At 44.3% G+C, this 21,041-nt stretch overlaps 1 protein-coding gene across 6 annotated transcripts in view; it reads left to right on the forward strand.

Annotated features, from left to right (window-relative positions):
- The window catches only part of FSTL4 (follistatin like 4), a 396,562-nt gene that overhangs the window by 48,398 nt on the left and 327,123 nt on the right, over nucleotides 1-21,041 (forward strand). For all 6 annotated transcript variants that reach the window (XM_065690678.1, XM_065690673.1, XM_065690681.1 and 3 more), the window contains exon 2: nucleotides 1,362-1,526. The gene's annotated coding sequence lies outside the window, so the exon portion shown is untranslated. The remainder of the gene's footprint in view (nucleotides 1-1,361; nucleotides 1,527-21,041) is intronic.

The following is a 21,041-nucleotide window of genomic DNA, read 5'->3' on the forward strand; positions in this document are numbered from 1 at the left end:
CTGTGTATTTGTACATATTTCTAAGCTAATGGTTCTTGATACCATTGTATCAGAGATCTAAGCTTGTCACTTAAACTTGTAAAGTGCCCTTTATGAAATTCATCTTTCCATGTTAGGGTTTTCAGGGACTGGTCTGGAATTTTCTATGAAAATATTGATCAAAACATTATTTTTCTAAACCCAAACCCTGCTGAACTGAATCAACCATCTGACGATTCAGCAGGGCACCTCACCAGGTTCCTGCATGGATGTGGTGTTTCAAATGCTCTTCCATCCTTCCTGGGGAGGAAACCCATCCCGCATTGCCTCGTAGCCTTACCAAAACTGGTCCAGTGACTTCATAGCAAGGTTTGCCCCATTCTGGAGGACTGTCTCCAGAATAATTCTCCAGCATTTCTTTCATTTGAAAGAAATGGCCCGTTACAGATTTACCTTTTCCCTGTCAAGGATGTTTAGGACACAGTGACCTGTAGGGACACTACCACGTGTGGGTTTTCAGCAAGATATTATGCCTGGTGTACCCACTGTGCTTGAACTCGCTTAATAAAGTGTTCTGATGAAAAACTTCATTTTATGTGATTCTTTCTACCTAATTCATGTTAAAATATTATGCTTTTATGTGATATTTACGATTCTGAAAATGAAATTTAGAGGGCAGCAGTCAGGGCCCTCCTGTTCCCCACCCCAGTGCCATCACTCAGTGTTTTGGGTCCAGGAACAATCTATTACAAGCAAACTGAACATCAAAAGTTCTGGTTCAAGAACATGCGGGTGATCCTGGTTTTCAAAGGGTCCTGGTCTGCAGTTGGACGGAGTCATATTTAGTGAGGCTCATTGAACTCTTCCAGAGCTGAAAGGAAAGGATAACAAAAGGGGGGGGGGGGGGGGAAGCAGCATTAAAACCTAAAAACGGTAACTTTAACAAGGTAGGAGTTCTTAAACTACTGCTTCAACGTGGGGTGGGATAAAGAGAAGCTAAAAAGCCAGAAGAGATTGCAGGCTTGTTATCGGTCTTTGGAATGGGGTAAGAACAGTTTCTGTCCTCCATGTGTACTCCTGTAGACACTTGCTCAAGTTTTACTTGGCTGCCTAATTGTTTTATTCTCCTATTTCACTTCAGGCTCCCTGGGAAAGCTCAGCTCTCTATCCCCTAAAGGTCACACACTCTACAGCTCAGTAAGGCTGATTCTGTTACACGGACTCCTGCTCCATTACCGCAGTCCGTAGGTTCTTTCTAATCCCCAGAACTGATTTATGTAATCCTTGCAGATGCCATTTGTTACACGTTATTCTCAGCATCTATTCGCAGCACAAACAGATGGTCAACGAAACCAATTAACCTTTCCTGGTCTCCCTTTCAGGCTTTCCACGTGGTTTTGAGTCTATGGGCAAATGAACAAAAACTATCAGGAGACCTCATGCCAGAGCGTGATGAATAGGAGAGCTGACTGGCATGTGTGCTGTGCTCAAATAAACCTCACCGCCCGGGCTGGAGCACTGGAGGAGGACTATTGCTGACAAAACAGGTAGGAGAAAAGAGCTGCCAAGAGATGGAGTGACCTAGGTCTGCCTTGTCTGCTTGTTTAATGGTGTGGAGGTTAGGGAGAGATGACAGTTTAACTTCATTCCTTGGTTTGGTTTTGTTGGTTTTAATGGGCTTTTCAAGGTATGAGGAATGTGTGTTTTGAGGTTAAATGACAGGTTTTGTTATAAATGGTTTTCAGTCATCAAAGCTCTCTCGCTAAGCGCAAGTGAAATAAAAAAACCCTGTTTTAAGAGCAATAAATATAATATATGAGTAATTAAAAATCACATCCCTGCCCTTCACTGATAAACTGGAAGACAGACCATGTAAATTTAAAGCAGTATTCATTGTTAACTTTTATGATAGAACTATAAATAAGTATTGAGGTGGATCCTACCTCAGTCCCTCTGTGTAATAAAAACACAACCGTGTTTGTGCTGTGCTATACATCCTTTGATTGCTTTGTGGTCCATTAGCTTATTATTGGAGCCTGTGGCCTGTTGGATGGACACATCTATGATGGCCTTTTGTGCAACCCTGAAGGAAGCAGACTGAAGGACCTTGGCAGGGTGCGGTAGGGCTGTGTTGGGGTTCAGAGTGGGATTTTTGGGAGTGACTTTAGTCTCCACAGGGATCCTGGTCCTACCCAGCAGACTGTGTGCGGAGCTGTGGTTATTCTACCTGTAAGATCTATGCCTGCCTGTGGTGTTTCTAACATGCTTAATGCTACCTGCGTATCAGACTGTATGTGTTAAGCGGAGCTAGGACTTGACAAACCTACAAGAAACCTCTCTCTGCCTATAACTCTACTGCCTTTAGTGAAGACAGCATAGTCTGCCCCAGCTGGCATAACATCCCACACCAGTCCCTTACCACTGGATATTCTTAGCTTGCTGGAAAGGTTTACTCAGGGTCTGAGGTGATGATTTACTGCCAGTGATAGCCATGTGCTTGTCTATATAGAGATATTTGCCATTTATCCTTCCTTTTGTTTGGGCTGTCAGGGTTGTTTCAGTTAGGAAGTAGAAAGCCGAAGGTGGTTCTCTTTGATTACACTGAGAGTGCCAAAATAAGTGACTTTAGGAATCTTCTCCAAAGAATGCAGACTTCGATCTCATCCATGGGTTGTTCAGATTGTGCCCTGGTATCAGGTGAGGGACTATGGGCTGTAATTACTCATTCGGGTTAATGCTTGTCTCAGCTTTATACTGAGACAAGAGCCAGGCCTGGGGCTGTACCTGCTCTGCACCATGGTGGGCACCAAAGATCGATCCAGGCTTCCTCTTCTTGGGGGAATCTGTAGGTTCTTTTCCCTTTGTTTCCTCCCTGTGTTAGCAAAGCTGGGTCTGCACAGGGACCACTGATGCTCCCTTCTCCCTCTGGCCCTGTACTTTGATGCCTGGGAGTGCATGGTGCTCTGTGGCTTGGGCTCCATCTGAACAGGTCTGAGCCAGGAGGCTGAAGCTCACTCTGCTTCAAGCATCCAAGTGGAACCTCTGCATCCCTCTCTACTCATAGCAGGAAGGAGGTTCAGATAAAAGTAGAAGTGACTGCGCTCTGCAAGCCTGAGTCTGAACTCTTGTTTTGCAGATTCTACTCTTAATATAAACCAAATAAAATCCTAGATTTTCAGGTGGAATTGGGGCTCTTTTATGTCGGGCTGGATTTTAACATTTCAATACAGAAAGAATATGTAAAATAGAAGTATATGATTGAGGACTTCTTGCAATGAACTTCGGAACCCCTTGATGCTGTGCACCTCTTATGGGTGGGCAGCTCTCGCCAAGCAGAGCTGAATTCAGTTTGGGGAAGCTTGTGCCGCTCCAGGGAAGACGCTTTCAGAAGTGAAGGTTATTCCAATTTTAATACCTGTGCTCTGCTTTAATGTTCAATCACAGCCAGTTCTGTGCTCCTTCACAAGTGTGAAAATTATTGTCAGAGAAGGAATTCTTAAAATCCCATTACCATACGCAGTAAAACAGATGAAGAAATCTTACCTGGGGCAGCAATGGCTAATGGTACTTATAAACCAGGCTATAAACCCATGCGGCTCTTGTGACCAGGGAAGCATAGCAGGTTTGAAACCTCCATCCTCATCTTCTCATAAGCATGGGGATGCCATGTGAGTATGTCAGGAGAATTGTTGGTCCCATCAGCGTCTGCTCATCACTCTAAGTGCAACACCCAAAAATCACTGCATCCTCAGGACAAGCTGGGTTTGGCTTGGGCTCTGCTCTTATCCCAGCCTGTAATTGTGTTGCAGTGGTTGGAGGGTCAAGACTAGCATGAAATGGGAGCGGCATTGGAGGTCTGGTGGTCTCATGGGATGAGGGTCTGAGTAGGGTGTTTCTCTGGTCTTGCATTATTGAGGGCACTTTAGCATTTACGGCACAGTCTTGTCAGCAGCAGAAAGGCTGTTTTGAGTGACACTTGTAGTTGTTAAGGTTTTGCATATAAAAACCTTAGGTATGGCGGTTATTTAGTGTCAATTGTATTTGATTTCTTACAATCATCAAGTTGGTCTGGCTCTGCAATACCCTGCTTGAAGTCTTTCACATAAGAACCCTGTGTTTTGTGAGGGATAGAAGGGAAATGATTTGCCCATACACCTGCTTTCAAAAGCAGGAAGGATACTCCCTCTCCTTCCTTAAAATCGGAGTCTAATTTTGAACTTGATATTCTCAGATTAAAACTTCAGGGCTCTGCATGTGTCCAGTTATAGAAAGTAGCATCTAACTTCCAGCTGGCTGCCCCAGCTGTTAAAACATCCTTGTGTAACTGCTGCGGCTGTTTGTAAGCTAACACTGAAAAAGATGGCACTGGGGTTTCTTTGCAGAAGGGGGTACCAAGACATTGCCTGCTGGGATGGTTTCCCTTTGGTCATTGCATGTAGCTGAAACCCAAGCTGCTGCTCTTTGCCTGAAACTTGTCACGGGCATCATCCTTGCCTTGCCCAGCCATATCTTGACGCGGCTGTGCAAACGAGAGCAATGAAAGCTTTCAGCGAGCTGCTGCTTTGACAAAAGCGCTTTAAGGGAAAGGTATTTTTTTCTACCTTTGGTTCAGAGGTAGCTGAAAGGCAGTGATGTTTATTTGCCATCCCTCTGCTGATGTTCTCCCTTTTGTTACTTGCATGGTAAATGCCACAGTTCAGGCAGGTGCAAAGCAAGCCCTGTTTAAAGTGTAAGCCAAGGGTATTTTTAAGACTTCTTTAATAAAATCAAGTAACCGGTGAATATCTTTTAACTCCCTATTAAATTGTATGTCAGAGCTTAATGGAAGCTGATGAGGATGCTTTCTTGTTATAGAATCATAGAATAGTTAGGGTTGAAAAGGACCTCAAGTACCCTTCAGGTACTGGAAGGCTGCTCTGAGGTCTCCACGCAGCCTTCTCTTTTCTAGGCTGAACAGCCCCAACTTTCTCTGCCTATCTTCATAACTTCTAGAATTATAACTAGAATTATAACTTGTTTATCATAATCATAATTTCTTGTTAGGATTTAGGTACCTGGTTAGTCGTGGCTTTTGTTTTCCTAAATAAATAGATAAGTAAAGCCTGAATTGGGCCTCCACACTGGGTTTAGGAAACTTGTACTTTGAATTTGATGGAGAATTAAATTTATGTCCATTCATAGGTGAATAGATGATACTTGTTGCAAATAGATCGGCTGGCTTGGTGTTTTATCCCCGTGGATGGCAAATGACTCCCAGTTCTCTGACTGGGAGCTGTAGGTGACATGGGCAGAGGCTGTGTCAGTCAGGACTTGGTGGGCAGTACGTGTAAGTACTGAGCCTCAAACCATGCTCCTGTATTACGCACAGATGAAATCTGCCTCTTCATGAGCAGCTTCATTACTAAGTTAAATTTAATCCCTTCTTTTCCTTTTAGAGGATCTTTGCAGAATATATATTGTGAAAAGCGTTAAAAGCTGCAGAGAATACAATCTGCCTTCATCCTTCTCTCTACCCCCCAAGAAAACACCACCCAGCCCTCAACCCCCCCAAAATGTCCTTCCTTCTGCCCCGTGTCTCCTGTTAAGGTCCTGTTCTCCCCATCCCCAACAGATACCCAACCTGAGCAACACTCGTGGAGCTAGAAGATGATGTGCCAGCACTAGGACCTATAACCCCAAACTCAGCTGCAGACAATAAATTTCTTAATTCCCTTCATGAACAGTTTCTTGCAGGAGTTAATTACATTTTAAAGTGATGATTGATTCTCCTGATGTGGTTGAAACCACTGCAATTAAACGTAAGAGCAGTAAGAACAGTAAAAGAAGTATTAATATGCAAAATGCTCAAATAACCTTTTTTTTCGCCAGCTCCCTCTTGAAACGTTTCCACACCTACGTGTGCTTTGCTCCTCTTATTTTTTATAGTGGGTAATTAGCAAGCAAGTTAACTTGACAAATGCAGTCGCTGTTTTATACGATGGCAGTTGTGAGGTATTTCAGTATCGATGTATTTCTGCTTGCATTTAATGTTTTTGGATTAAATCTAAGCCGCACAACTCCAGTATTATAGCGGCTCAAAAGCAAACCCCTTCTCCCTCTACGGTTTTACCCATTTGGATTTGTGGATTTGTAGCTATTGATTTGTTGGGAAAAGAAATGTTTCAGGAAGCGACTCCTTAAATCGAGAGTGAAGCATCTTGATTCTCCTTGTTTTCAATCGGGCTTCGGTAGCTCTGGGGGAATTTCTCCCACTCATTCCCCGTGATTCACAGCTGAGGGAGACTTAAACCCTTCAGGTTTGAAACCAGCTCATCTTTAAGCACAAGGGGTCTGTTGATAAACAAATATTGTGTTAGCATTAAAGATAGTGAGCTAGGAAAAATTGTCCCTGTTCCACTGAGCTCCATCGGCGTATTCCAGTTGGGAATGCAGCTGACATGCTCAGCCACATCCTACAGAAGACTCAATTAACAGACACGAGTGTGAGGTAAAATCCAGCAGTGTGACCACAAGCTCCTCTATGTTCGTCTGCTGAAGGATTTGCTAATTGTTCTGCCTAATGGGGCCTTGTGGAGCCTGGAGAAGTTGTCTGATTTCCTGCTTCACGCAGGTTTTCTGGTTTATGGTTTTTTTCTTTGCTGTCAAAACCTCCCCAAACATCCATTAGTTTCATTTGCTACCCAGACAATGAATTAATTTCCTATTTTTCCTGTCATCGTGCTCACTGCAGATTTAATTAACAATAACTAATCTCGGTTTCTCACTGCCTGTTACTTCTGTCTTTGATTTCCTTTAATTATTATTATTATTGTTATTGTTATTTTTCTCCTAGAGGATCCAACCCCTCAATCCTTTCCTGGGTCCTAAAATGACCTTTGGGAAGGACAGACCCTGCCGTCTGTTTCTCTGTCCCTTTGGGAAAAGGCTGTAAATACAGGATTGAGACGCTGCAGTCAAATCCATCGCCACTGCACCTACTGACTGGAGACTAAAGAGCACCAATGCCAAACGTGTGCTTCCATTAGTTAACAGCTACTCCCATAAGCACTACCTCACAGGAAAACTATATAACTGCCAGGGTGATTTATGGGTTCCTATTGCTAAGCTCCTACTCAGATAATTTTTCAGTGTCCACTTCACTGCAGCACTGCGTAAAATAGAATTAAAACTTGGACTTTGGTTAGAGCCTTCACGTCAGGAAATGACTTATTTGGGGAAATGTCTTCTTTTGGGGAAGTGGACAGCAAGGATGTGGAGGGCGTGAGGAGACCTGTGAGGCTTAGGTGTGAGCGGAGCAGCTTATTTTTGCAGGAAGGCTTTTATGGGAAGGGTGCTGGTATGGCCCTTGGCTGGCAGGATGTTGGTGCAGGATGGTGTCTGGAATACAATAAGCAGGCATCTGGGGATGCGGCAGGGAGGAAAGCCCACCTTTAAAATGTGAGCAATTCAAGGGAACTTCTTGGGTCATCCTGCTCTGTGCCTGCTTGTGATTTCTCTGTCCTTATGTCCTGATTGTGCTCTGCTGCCAAACTGCAAACACGAAAAGGCACAAATCGAGTGGTGTGGGCGTATTTAACAAGTACCTCGCTGTTAACGCAAGGCAGATGTTGGTGCAATGGGGCTCCTCCAGGCTGGCAGCTGGGGAGATGCTCCAGGTCCTCTCCTGACGAGGTTCATTGCCTTTGGAGGCCTGGAAGCATTTGTAGCTACTTCATATCCTCTTAATTGTCCCTAGGTGGGGTTAAACCATGTTTACAGAAACAAAAGCATCACTCGCAGGGCCTTTTCTGCAGTGGCTGATTGCAAGAGATCAGTGGTTTGGAGCTGCACTGTCCACTGCTGAGCTGCACTGTGCACTGCTAAGTGCACTGCAACACCTCCTATGCAATACTTTAGAGTTCCTGCTATGGGCAGGTAAGGATGTGAGGATGCATTTTACTAGAGAGGAACAGACATTCATTGCTACTGCACTTTATTCGTGATAAAGGCGCAGAGCATCCACCAGCAGCAGGAGCTGATTGACGGCTGTTCTGAAATGAAGAGCTGGGATTTTCCTGGTGGGAACTTTTCAGCATGACCTGTAGTGAAACTCCATCTGCGTTTTTCCTCACGCTCTGCTTTCTAAGCTTTTATTATAAAAGAGCACTGACTGTTTGGAATATTTGATTAATGAAAATTGGCCTTTTGCACGGGTGCACAGCGCAATATTTTATCTTTTGTATTAGGTGCTGTAGTGAGCCCAGCAATTCTGCAGAGATAGAGACTATGCAGCACAATGATAAAGTATGAAAGGTGATGTGAAGTTCACAAGAGGGGAAGAAAGAATTAAAGAAGTAGAAAGCATAGGCAAATGTGTCTGGGCTTTTCAGCTTCTTCATATGGCAGCTGTATTGCAATGCTGATACACAAGTGTGGCAGAAGCGCTGAAACACCAGATTTAATGAGATAAATTAGCCCTTGGGATAAACCTCTGATTTACTTATATTTGTATAAGCGTGTGGTGCTTAACAGATAACATCGTGAAGTTATTGCAATGGGCAAGCAGAAAGTTCCCAGTGCAGGCAGCAGCAGCTGGGACAAATGGGTATCCTCTCTCTATCCTTCTCCCTCCTTAGAAAGCAAGAAGTGCCTGGCTTAGATAAAATAAGTGTTTAAATCACCCCATGTGTGTGTAATATTTATGGTGCTAATTTGTGCTGTTGGATTTATCTCCTGCCTGGTGAGAGAGAGGAGTTTTTTCTGATGCCCTCAATGGCTTCTGCTTCCCAGTTTATATCACTTGTTGTCATTTTTTATATCACTTGAAAGCCTATGTGTGGAAGTGGAATTTGTACCAACGTGTTACAGTACAGTTAAAAATAACTTCGGTTGTCCAGGTTTCCTCCTGTTTGCTGGAGGAACCAGAGGGCTTTCTTTCAGAGGGCTGGTTAACTGGGACTCTGTCTAAAGGTATAAGGTTATTCCAAGATTTAAGATGGGTGTTGTGTAGGATTCAGCGTAGTTTTGAAACTGCGCCCAGCTTCTAAAGTGGGTTCACCCTGGTAAAATGAATAACCTTCCCTTAGGAAATGCGTTTTCCTGTGTGATTGGGAGAATTGTGGTCAGAACTCTTCTGATTTGTTTTACCTGTGGCAATTTGCGGCCCGGGTTTTCTCTGCAACGGGATGCCCAGAAGTTGTGCTGGTGCAAGCATTGCTGGGCAAGGTTGGAGGGCTGGGGTTGAAGGAAACCCATCCGACCGACAGTGCTTGCGCTGCAGGTTTTAGATGAATGGGAGCGAGCTTTGATTTTTAAATACCTCTGGATAAATTAACATCTAGAACCTGGGTTATGTTCACATCTTGTTCTCTGAGATAATATTCCTGAGGCTAGCAAGGCAGCACAGCTACTAAGGTACCAGGTTAAACCGTTTTACCTTGAACCCCCACTATGAATTATTCAAAGCTTCCTCATTAGTAGTCATCCATATAACCTCACTTGTCACTCATCAAAGGTTGCAGTTTCCATCTATGCCCAGCTCTTCTTGTCCCTGTCTAGACCTCCCAAAGCCTTATGGTATTAATAAGCACTGAATTACAGAGGTGCAACTGATGGTGCCTCTTCCCCTCTTTATAACTTCTGCCTCCTAAATGCCAAGCCAGCAGCAGCATGAGCATCTGCAGCTCAGCAAACCCATGAAGAACATGGGCAAAGCAGTCTGCTGGAGAGTGCTTGTTTTTTTTCCCAAGGTTACACTTTGCATCAGATTCCATCAGAAATCAAACGGTGCAGACTGGAAGTGCTTTGGTCCCATCAGGTCTGGAGAGAGAAATAACCTGGGGGAAGCAGTGAGGGACAGGCTGGTGACAAGTGATTGAAGTAGGATGTGATCTGAAAGGTAGGGACAGATGGAGCTTGCAGGTGTTCAGCTGCCAAGGGCTTGGCAGGGAGCTGGAAAGACTTGAGGCTGTTTTACTGAGAAGTTGCAAGTATTCAGACAGCAGATTTGACTAGGTTGGGGTTTTTTCCTCATTTGGAAGCTGTGTGTGCCCCAGCTGATGCACGAGAGCCCCTTCTTGCAAAGCCATCAAGTGATAAAAAGGATGCTGCTGGGGTCAGTGGGTGCTTCCCTCAGCTCCAGCTTGACTTGTGCTGGTGTTGACAGCGATGGATGATGCCTGTCTGGCTTCTCTGCTCTTGGTTTGGGTGTTAAAAACACACAGCCTGTGGGAAGGAGGGATTTCTGCTCAACTGCTCCCCAGAGACTCAGCAGGGTCCTTGATGCAGTGGTGGAGGCAGCAGGGAATAGAGTTTCAGGGAGGAGTGAGGAGCTTCAGCAGGGAGCTGGTCGAGGGGAGCAGAAAGGAATCTGTTCAGTTTGGAGCAGAGTGTTTTTATGACATCCCATATGCTCGATTGTAGCTCGAACACCCACCCTAGGAACACTTTTGGGCACAGGAGCAGGTTATGAAGGGGAATGGTGCCCTGGGAGGCTGAACTGGGACTTCCAGCTGCCACTCCTGGGAACCCCAATGGCCTTTGGACCCACAAAAAACGGCTAGGAAAGGGAGAGAGCTAAGAAAAGCATGCTCAGGCTCCTGGCTGCCAGTCTGCCTGCGCTTCCTCAGCGGCTTCTGAACCTGTTTCATGTGCATCCTGACAGGGAAGTAACTGCAGGACTTGAAATTCCCGGGATAACTTACCGGCAGAGACGGTTGCCTGGACAAGCGGGATGAGCATCAGGAAATCCGTGCAGGAAAGCATCGCAGGCAGGAGGCACAAACTTTGACTTTTTTCCTGGCAGAGATTTTCTCTGCTGGCATCAGGAAGTGAGAGCCTCGTGCAGATGTTGTGCCCAGCGGTCGTGCCTTTAGCACAGCTGGAAGCATGTTGTGAGGGAGGGAAGCGTTGTTAAGCCAAGTTAGGCCATGCTCTGGCATTGCAGAAGCAGGAGGACTGCAAGAAGTGAGGAGGTTTTGGCAGCTGCAGGCATCAGGGGAAAACCCTCCTGTCTCATACAGAAATAACAGGAGAAACTGGCCTTTTCCATCCACGCTATTTCCTTTCGCGCTGCTCAGCTTCATTCTGAATCTGGACTGGATGCATTGAAGTTAATTATAAAGTGAAAACATTCCAGGAAATAATGAATTTGCACACGATAACTCCAACTTGTTTAAAGGTCACTGGGTAAGGACTGTTTAAAAAGCTAATAAAGATCTTGCATCCACAAGATTGTCATCGAATTGTTTGCTCATTTAGTAGCAGGCTTCTCTGAGTTCCTCAGATTTACTCTTTAGCAAAAGGAGGTGGAAGTGGCCTTTTCAATGGCTTTTATTGTAACATTTCATTTCACCTTTAAGGAAACGTGGAAGCTGATGATTCAACCTCGATTGCTATTGCAGTGGTGACAGCGATGATTATGTACCCAGAACATCCAGTGAAATAATTCGATCTGCTCTGCTGCTGGTGATGCTTTGTGTAATGTGGTGCTTCAGTATGGTGTGATTCAATACACTGGCGTGCTTGTGCCCTTGGCTGAACTGCAGCAGACCTGTGCAGGGGCTTCTTGTGTGTTCTGCTGCCAGATCTGCCTCTTCTCTACCCGGGGTCTCTCCTCCCCGCAGAGTGATTCCAGGTGTGAGATGGGAGTCCTGTATCTGGTTGTATCCTTATGTTGAATTTGGACCTGTTCTTGTGGTCACTGAAAGCGATAGTGAAGCTTTCACTGGTGGAATGGAGAGCCTGGGGCTGGAGCAGAGAGGGGGGGAGCTTGTCCCATTTATCTTTAGGACTGGCACCTCCATAGCAGTGAGAGTGAAGAAGGCAGCAGCTGGACACTGGGTGCTGGAGTTGGTGTTTGCTGGGGTTGATGCCAAGATGTTGATGCTCTTAATGGTATTGGGATGGGGAATTCTTGCTAATAGGAACTTGTGAAGAGTTTAATATCCCTGTTGCAATCTACTGTTTAGCTGCATTGCCTCCCTGGGCTGTGTCACTGTGGTTTTCCTCTCCCTCCACCACGGAGCATTGAGTGGAAAGCAGAAAGCAAGGACCAGCTGAAGCCCAGGCACTGCTGCTCCCAGTATGAGAAGTCCGAACCCACGCCATGGAGTGACTTCCAGCTTTTCCCAGAATTGGCTGCTGTTATCCATGCTTCTCTGGCTGAATGAAGCGACACGGTTTTATTGAATTAGCTATTTGTTACATGTCTTGTACACCATGGAAAGCCATTCTGGGGACTAATGACTGCAAGGCCCCTCACAATAGCAGGTGTGAACTCTCTGTGCTGCAGCCAGTCTTGCTGAGGACAGTGTCACCAGCACTGGCATTGAGCTGGCAGAGATGACAGAGCCCTGGTGACCATGCAGCATCTGCCCTCTTCACACAGAAAGCACTTGAACCCCGGTCACACATCACTGAGAAGATGTCCTTTTGCTTCAGATCACATCCTGAAAGAGGTCATATTATTTCTTCTATCTCACACCCCAGTGTGGTGTCAATGGGCCAGTTGCCATTTGGAAAAGGCAGCTGTTCCAGATAATGTGTCTGTTCCAGTAGATGGATATATTAACTTCTGCTAATGTCCCCAAACTGCATCTGATGGAAGGGCAAAACAGCTTGGCTTTGAGGAAAGCATTCCCTGTCTCCTCCCATTATGATAAAGATGCCCTTGAAGAAGATGAGAAGTTAGAGACTGAAAATAGAAAAGTACCATTTTATAAAAGCATCACATAGGAGGAAGGATGGCAACCCCTGTGGGAAAGTCAGGAAACATTGCCTTTACTTGAGGAGGAGGGAGGGAAGTGCCTGCAGGGCTGCAGGAGATGGCAGCAGACAGGCAGCATTTGTGCTACTGGGTCTTACTTGCTTTAACAGGGAGCTTTGCTCCTCCCTGTTGCAGCAGCCACCTCTGTGTTGCCCAGGTCTCAAAGCGAGAGGTGAAGTGGTGCAAGAGGCACCGCTCTGTGCCATTATCCTTTTCCCAACAGGCCACGCGTTGTTGTCCTTCTGCAGCACCCGTGAATCAGCTTTTCTATTCCCGGAAGATGGTAGCTCTAAAAACTATGTCTTATCCTGGGTCAGAGAATCATCTTTGCAAGCAGGTGGAGTTAGGAACTGTACCCCTTCGAGAAGGTCACTGGGTTCCCCATCTACAGAAGCACTGGGATATTCATGGGGCACCTCCCAGCGTTCCTGTCAGCATCCTTTCTCCTAATATATGTGTTAGAGAGTTTGAGTTTGGTGTGCAAGAAGGATTATAAAGCCTGCACAATAAATCTGCTTGTATTAATTCAACGGCTCTCTTGTGCAAAGCCTTTTTACTGCTACAGGTCCTGAATAAACTCAAAGCGCAGTCAGAGCACAGTGATATTTTGGAACAAGTTGTGGGTGATGCAGGAAGCTGAGGAAGCTCATGCAGACAACATCAGCCAAATCATCACACAAGATGTTAAGCCCTAACAAGCGACTGGGCTTTTTCTTGTGTGTTAGAGGATGTCTAACAGTGCTTTGGGTGGTCTAGTGAGCTGTTTCCAATAGAGGACAGTGTTGCACAGTCACGCTGGCTGCTTATTAATTAGGATTCAGAAACTAGAGTCATAATATTACCCAGTGTAAAAATCCTGGCCCAATTCCTTAATGGCCTTAGCTCTCCTGTTCTGGAAATTCTTGCTGTTGTATTGTTTGTCCCCAAACCTTTCCCACAGCAGAAAGCACACTGTGTTGGGCTTCCTGGAATCTCTGCCCATTACAAGACTGTATGCGGTAGCTAAGGATGGTCTTTGTAAGGGGAAAGGGTCTTCTCCAGTTCTTCCTCCCATAGAATAGACTAAGAAGTTCATAAATTAGCACTAAATTGCTAATTTAGGAACTAAATTAGGTGTTTGTGACTCTGTGGCGTGAACAGCATCCTCTGTCCCTGGTATTGGGGTTTCACACCTTTTAGGAGCACAGGTGAATCCTGTTCGTGTCCCTTGGAATGTGAGGTGTCCTGAATTTTAACCTGAAAGTAGTTGGTTTTCCTTCTGGGAATAGGTTCTTGCAGCATCCACTCCCTCTTAACCTGGAGGGATGGACGCTTGTCTGTGCCATCAGTTGCTGCCACATACCTGGGGAGAAAGCTGGTGATGGCATGGGATCAAATACTGCTTTCGTATCATAGCTTAGGTGTTCTTATCTTATCAGGTGTCCCTGCCCATGGCAGGAGGGTTGGAACTAGATGATCTTAAAGTCCTTTCCAGCCCTAACTGTTCTATGATTCTATGTTCTCCATACTGGAGTGGTTTTGGCTATAGTATCTGTAAACTGGGTAAATCCTCTTGACATATTGAGCAAATAGATGCTGCCAATAAACCCCATAAGCAACAAAGTCTTTTGTATTGCATTGTGAGGCTACATTTTATTGGTGAATTAATAGGAATAACCAAGCTATTTTAGTGGCTAACTGGGAGCAATATATTAGTAGCAGTATTAATAAGTGTGGAGTGACAGGAGGCTTGTAAGAGTGGGAAAATGAGATGCAGTATCCCTGGTGCAAAATCTCTTCTGTTATTAAAGGCATTGGGTTAACTGGGGATAGATTTAATACCTCAGCTCTATTTTTATTGGATAATTAGTAGTGAGCAATCCCAACTCTGGGACAAGGACAAGCCTGAAAATCAAGGAAGTCATGAAAGAAGGAGAAAGAAAGAGAAAATAGGTGGCAGATTTGGGTTTTTTGCTGTGTATCTTTTTACACAGCCAACCACAATGTAAAGCTCCACTGGAACAGGGCAGCTCTCAACATACATGTGAAGAGGAAGGATATGGGTGCCCCTCTCAGCCCTGCTCTCTGCCTGTCCATGAGATAAACCCTTGCAGGAAGGCTTGCTGAGCTTCCACTTAACATCTCCACCAGTTTGTGTACAGCCAGGTCTGTTACAAGGAAAAATAACGCATCAGATGTGTAATGGCAAAGGTTTCCCTTAATTTTAGCTTCCCAGATGAAAGCACGTAGCGAGAACAACATGTGTAAGACATGATTCTTAAAGAATTAGAATAAGATGTAAAAGTTGGGAGCCGAAAGGCTCTGGAGATGGTGGTTTGATGAAGGGCACGTGGGCTGCCAGCGTTTTGGGGGGGGGTTGAAATGTAAACCACGCTTCCTTTGGCTAATTGGGCAGAAAAAGAGCCTAGTGCTGCAGTTTTCCCTGCAAAGCACTGTGATCGTGCAGCACTGCTAACATTTACTGACTATGGAGTCTGCTTATTTCCCCCATTTTTTATTATCAGCAAAACTTTAATTACAGCTTACCTACTACCTTCTGCCTGCGTTTACAATGCAATAAATTTCCAGTCTCCCTATGCAAGCTGCATCTCAAACAGTGCGGTGCTCTGGCAACGGACGTTATTGATTCCTTGGAGAAATTATAACGGCATTTGTTCTAAGGCAAACAGGGACACAGAAGCACACGTGAGTGCATGCCAGGTATTAAAATGTCCCCGATCCTCACTAGCACCCACTTGTCTGTGCTTTATTGAGCAACACAACTCCAGGTTAGGAAGCCAGTACAGTTATTTCAAGGTGACTGATGGGAGTCTGGAAAAGCAGGAACAGAATTTGTTCTGAATTTGATTCCTTACTTTCCAAAACCAGAAGCAGGTTTTGCTTGTTTCCTCCTCACCCTGGCTTACAGGACTATTTAAACCGGTATACAGGAAAAGGCGGTTGCTTAATGATTTAAAAAGCAAATGAAAGATTACTTTGTAGTGTTTAGCTGATTTTTTTCCTGCTTGAATATCAGGAACAGATGTGGCTGTGAACAGTAATTAAAGGTGGAATCAATGGGCTTTTAGCTGTTGGGAAGGAAAAAAATAGCTAGAAATGGAGTAAATTGATATGTTTGAAAAGCATTGTCTGTAAGATTACTGCTGGCTTGAAACGTATACAGCAGAGTTCATTAAAAGCATCTGAAGGTGAAAATTGGCTTCTCCTGTAAAGTTTGTGTTAATTTGTCATTAGTATTCAGTGACTTAATGCAGCATCTGGCTGACCTCAGACGAAGCTCTCTGTGCTCCGGCGCATTTTACAGAGAAGGCTTCCCAAATACTTTCATTTAATAAACGTGATGGCCCCATTCTCATCTGATGTGAATTCAAGTGAAATCAGCAGAGCCACAGCGCTTAACATCCAGTCGTGATCATTGTGTGTTAGAAGATGCTTAGATGTAAGGTGTAACGCAGTGGGTGCAGTACTGGTGCATGGGAGCTTTCTGTTACTGTCTGCGGATGAAGTAGCTGAATTACTAATAACAGGAGAACTGAACCGTAAGGTGATGAGGGCTCATCCTAAGCAAGAAGAATGTCCCTGTACTTTTATAGTGCTGTTGAATGCTGATATTGATGATTTACCTCTAGAGTCAAGCTGGAGGATTATTAAAAGGTTGTAATTGTTGAACAAGCTGATTTTACACTTGCTGCATCTTCTCTGTAACGAGGAGAAGATGAGAACTTCCTTCTTTCTGGATGTCCTGTGTTTGTGTTGAACTGTAATCTGTCCCATTGCACCATCCTGCAACGTTATCAGGCAAAACAGCGGTTACTGAGAAGAAATAACACCCCTCACTGGGGTTTTTCCTTTAACTGAGCTAACAAAGATGTCTCTGAAGCTGAGGGTAGCATTGGTGCAGGTCAAGGTGCCTCTGCAACTAGAGCATCACTACGGAATGGGATCTGTGGGAGGGCTGGCGTGATGCTGACACTGGGTATTTCTGCCCTGCCTATGGATGCGCATCGCCTGTGTGCTGTGCCTTCTCCTCCCTATCAAATGCTGCTTATATGGATGAGAATATTACTGCATATCTGCAAGTACTCCGGCATGAAGGTGAAGGCTGAACGTGATGAAAGCGGGAGCTGGAGGATGGTTTTGGCTGAAGGCGAACCCCAGTTTGCAAAGACAATTCAGTTTCCTTCTTTTTATTCTGTGATTCTATTTTTTTTATTGTTGGGGGTATTTTGTATTTGCTTTCTTTTGTGTTTTGGTTTTGTTTTGTTTGATTTTGGGTTCCCCCCCCCCCCCCCCCCCCCAATTCATGCAGGATCTCTGTTTCACCTCTCAACCTGCCATTGTGAGGGCTAAACATAGGGGTCTTACAGAAGTCTCAGGCATTGCTCATGTAAGAAATGGGCTTTGGTTTTGTGGTGCTGTTTCTTGTTTGGTTGGTTGCTCTTTGGGGTTTTTTTTGCCCGTTTGAGGGTTTTTGTGCTCGTTAATGTTAGGTGTGATTCTTGGCTGTGGCACTAGATGGTGTTTAACCAAGCAGGAACACGGAGATAAACGAAACCCAAACAGAGCCGGTGGGGTTGAACGAGCAAGGATGGCTCAGGTGTTCCCCCGGGGGAATCGCTGCATGCCGCGCTCCAAAATTGGTTTGAAAAAGTCAGGTTTCAGCACCCCTTTTATTTAAAAAATCAATAGCATTGACGTGGAACCTGCACTTAAAGAACACAAGAAAAAGGGAAGTTTGGATTCCAACTCATCCCTGTCTTCAGCCCGTATATAATCAATAATAATAAAGGAATACATCTAACAGTAAACCTTATGGATTCTGAGAAAATGAAAAATATCCTGCCTGGTTCCCTTGGGGAATTTCAATTTACACTAACTCTTAAGCAGGAGGAAGATGTTTCTCAAAATGAATTACACTGTTCTTGTCCAAAAGGTTCCCCTCAATGGGCACGGTATATATGTGTGCATAAAGCCTGCCATAAACAAGGGCCAGGTGGAGTGCAATTCCACCAGCACTTCCCAGGCTTCCTGTGGTAGGCTCTTCTCGGTCAGGTAGAAATAGGATGCTGTGTCTTTGCAGCAGTGATGTGATGCCACCAGGTGAGCAGACTTGGGGAAAACCAAACCAAAATTAGAATACAAAACACCCATAAAGCTTTATCCAGGAAAACCATTGACAAAAATCATACAAGAAGGGTTTAGTTTGGCAAGCCAAGTGTTTTCCCATGTGCTGATTATGTTTAGTGCCTCGTGTAACAATGTGAACCCAGAAACTCTGGATTTGGTCAATCTCAAGTTCTGAAGCTTGAATAAGCAAAATATACACAACATTAATAAAAGGTTAGAAACAGCTGGATCTTGGTCCTAAAAGACATTTATAATGATAGAATTAGCAGCTCTTTTATCAAAACAAATCGGGATGTGCAAGGATTACCATGCAGGATCATGACCCTCTCTACTGATGTGTGTGGGTTTTTCCAATAGCTGAACTCTTCTATACTGATGCAAACCAGTCCCAACTTCAAAAGACCCTTTGTGTAGTCAACCAACTCCTCTTTTGACATTTCATGATTGGTTTGCACATTTATGCATGTTGTTTTGCATTACTTCTATCAAGCCAGCGTTTCTTCCCCTACAGCGAGGCCGATCAAGTGATGTGTGAGATATATCATGCTCTTTGATTAATATTAAACGTGGAGAACAAATACATTTGGAAGATCTTTGTTTTGTGATAGACTTTGTTGTTTGTGATGCTGAGACTGGGGCTTGTGACAACTCCACGGGAACACGTGAAGTGCCCTCTTTGTTTCCTAAGCCGCATTATACTTGAGAAGAACTTAGACCTTTTCTCAGTATTGCTTTTTTTTTGTTGTGTTTCTAATATATTAGATGTTTCTTGGGGTTTTCTTAATATCTCACACTTAGAACACGTTTTGTAATTGCTGCTTGTAATTCACTTTTAAAAGAAAGCAACAGTTTGAAGGTTATTAACAGAATATTAAGGCTCCATCTGCCATTGCTCTCTTCATCCTGATGTAGCAGAAAAAAGGCTCCTTTATGCTTTGGAAGTCAAGGTTTGCTTTATGTGCAGGATCATATGAAGCGAAATTTTACTCCAAATAGTAAACAGGCATCTGTAACAGCTCTGCTTTATTGCATTTTAAATTAATGTAATTTTATTTGGGGATGGCAAATGTTAGGTAGCAAAAAGGTGGTTTTTTTGTGAATGAAAGATATATGAAGTACATATGAAGAGATATGTAATGCTTGCACAAGGTTCTGCAGGTCTGTTATTTCCTGGCTGGAAACAGCTTTCTCCTGCTTTACAAATTGCTTTGAACACAATCAGTGGTATTACCACCGGGCCTTACGTGTTTCTGTTCAGTCTCTTCTCTGTCACAGCTTTCCTTGGCATTTTGTGTCTGTTTGCTCAGCAAGATGAGGAAAGTGCCAAAGCTCTGAGTAAATATTCCAGACTTCCAGGAAACCCCGAAGAACTGTTGGAAAATGACACTGTGGGGGCTTTGGGAATAGAGCACACTTCTGCCGGGGTCGGAGGTTATCGGAGAGGAAAGAGAGGACACTTGACAGTGATAAGTACTAATGCTTCCAATATGTTTTGACCTTAGAGACAGTGATGTTGGCTGTGGTGAATCAATAGGATCTCTCTGAGGTGGAACTGACCTTGAACGCGTTTGTGTGACATTTGGTGCGTTCCCTCATCCCTAGGCAGGCGGGTGGGCCAGTGCATTGCTGGTTCATGCTTTCATGAAGGTGTGTTAGCAATTAAAACCAAAGGAAACTAAAGATTGAGGCAAAACCTGGATGTATTGGAGGGACTGGGGGAAAGAAGGCACCCCAGTCTGTGCTATAGGGAAGATCTTAAGGTAAAGACTGAAAGCTGGTGATGCTCCCGCTCATCATTTCATCTGCATCCAATGTTAGACACCAAATTGGTGGAGCTTTCACTAGGGCTTCCTGAGGCGAGTGGTATTATCTATTTACAGCAAATCTCTCCTTGTTGCTCACCTTTACAAGTTATTTGTGAATAAAAGAACTTTCTGTTTGCCTTTAATAGAGTTACACGTAAATCAGTGCTTAGCTCTTTCCTTTTGCTGTAGCCTCCTGCAATTTTCTCTGTGAAGTCTTCACACTGGATGGCTTCTCTAGAGGCTTAAAATGAATCACAGAACAAAATGAAACCTGACCTTATGCCATATGTATTTTTTATGACTGGAGCTTATCTTATCAGACACAGTTGCCTACCTGGCACCGGAAAAAATTCCGGGTGATGTTTCCTAGCAGAAAGAGATGTTGTTTCTTCAGGGCTTGACGATACCATCAACCTTGTCTGTGTGTTTCACCCAAGCATGACCTTCCTTAAGAATAAAGCCGTCTCTGAACTCTGTTTTAAGCATGGCCTAGCAGAAACCCAATTGCTCGGCAGCAATTGAGTGTGGAGGGAAGGGGAGTTGTGATGGGGCTGACGGTGCCGCTGCTGCGCTTGGCTTTGATGGTTATCGGGTTGGGCAGATGTCTCCAACAGCTGTGGTTAATGGGCTGCTGTGCTGGGCAGGGACCAGGCCTTGGACCTCTTTCTGCTCCACAGCAAATGTACAGGCCTGAGTGCATGGAAAAATCAAACTTGTTCTGCATTTAACATGATGATTAAATTCTGCCCTCGCTACTAAATCAACACATTGTTGGTGCTTTCTGCTGGGAAGTTGGCTTTTTATGTACAAAGTTGGTTCTTTTTTTGGTCTTTCCTCACCTCCCCCCCCACCATTTTATTTGCTTGAAATGGCAATTTAAATTATTGATAAGATCTTAAACCTGAGCTAATTCACTTCAATTTATCCGATAGACAAAACTATTTATAATTAACCGAGAAGCAGAGGTCACTTCAGTGTATAATAGCTGCCAAGCTAAATGAATAGCAATTAGGCAGTTTCTTATGCTAAGCTAAAAATTATGCAAGGACTACCTTCCAAACAGCCTTGAAATGATTAATAAGAGATTTGCGTGTCAGGCTATGGGGAAGGAGGAAGGAGATCCAGGGAGGGGGGCTCAAAAACTGTGCCCTTGTTTATGTGGTTGGACTAGCTATGTTGGCACTGGAAACAAATGATCTTTTAAAATAAACCTTATCTTTAAATCACAGTGACAGCAGAAGCTATTGTAAGAACATGATCATACATAATTGAAAAGGACAAAAGGTGAGGGTTTTGCATAAAAAGAATAGGATTTGAGCCGATGGCTTGCTTCATCCGTCAACATTTGCCTTGGCAGTTCCTTAAGGCTGTTGGTACTCTAAGTT

This window comes from Lathamus discolor, chromosome 10, assembly GCF_037157495.1.
Source record: "Lathamus discolor isolate bLatDis1 chromosome 10, bLatDis1.hap1, whole genome shotgun sequence".
In the NCBI taxonomy this organism is placed as follows: Eukaryota; Metazoa; Chordata; class Aves; order Psittaciformes; family Psittacidae; genus Lathamus; species Lathamus discolor.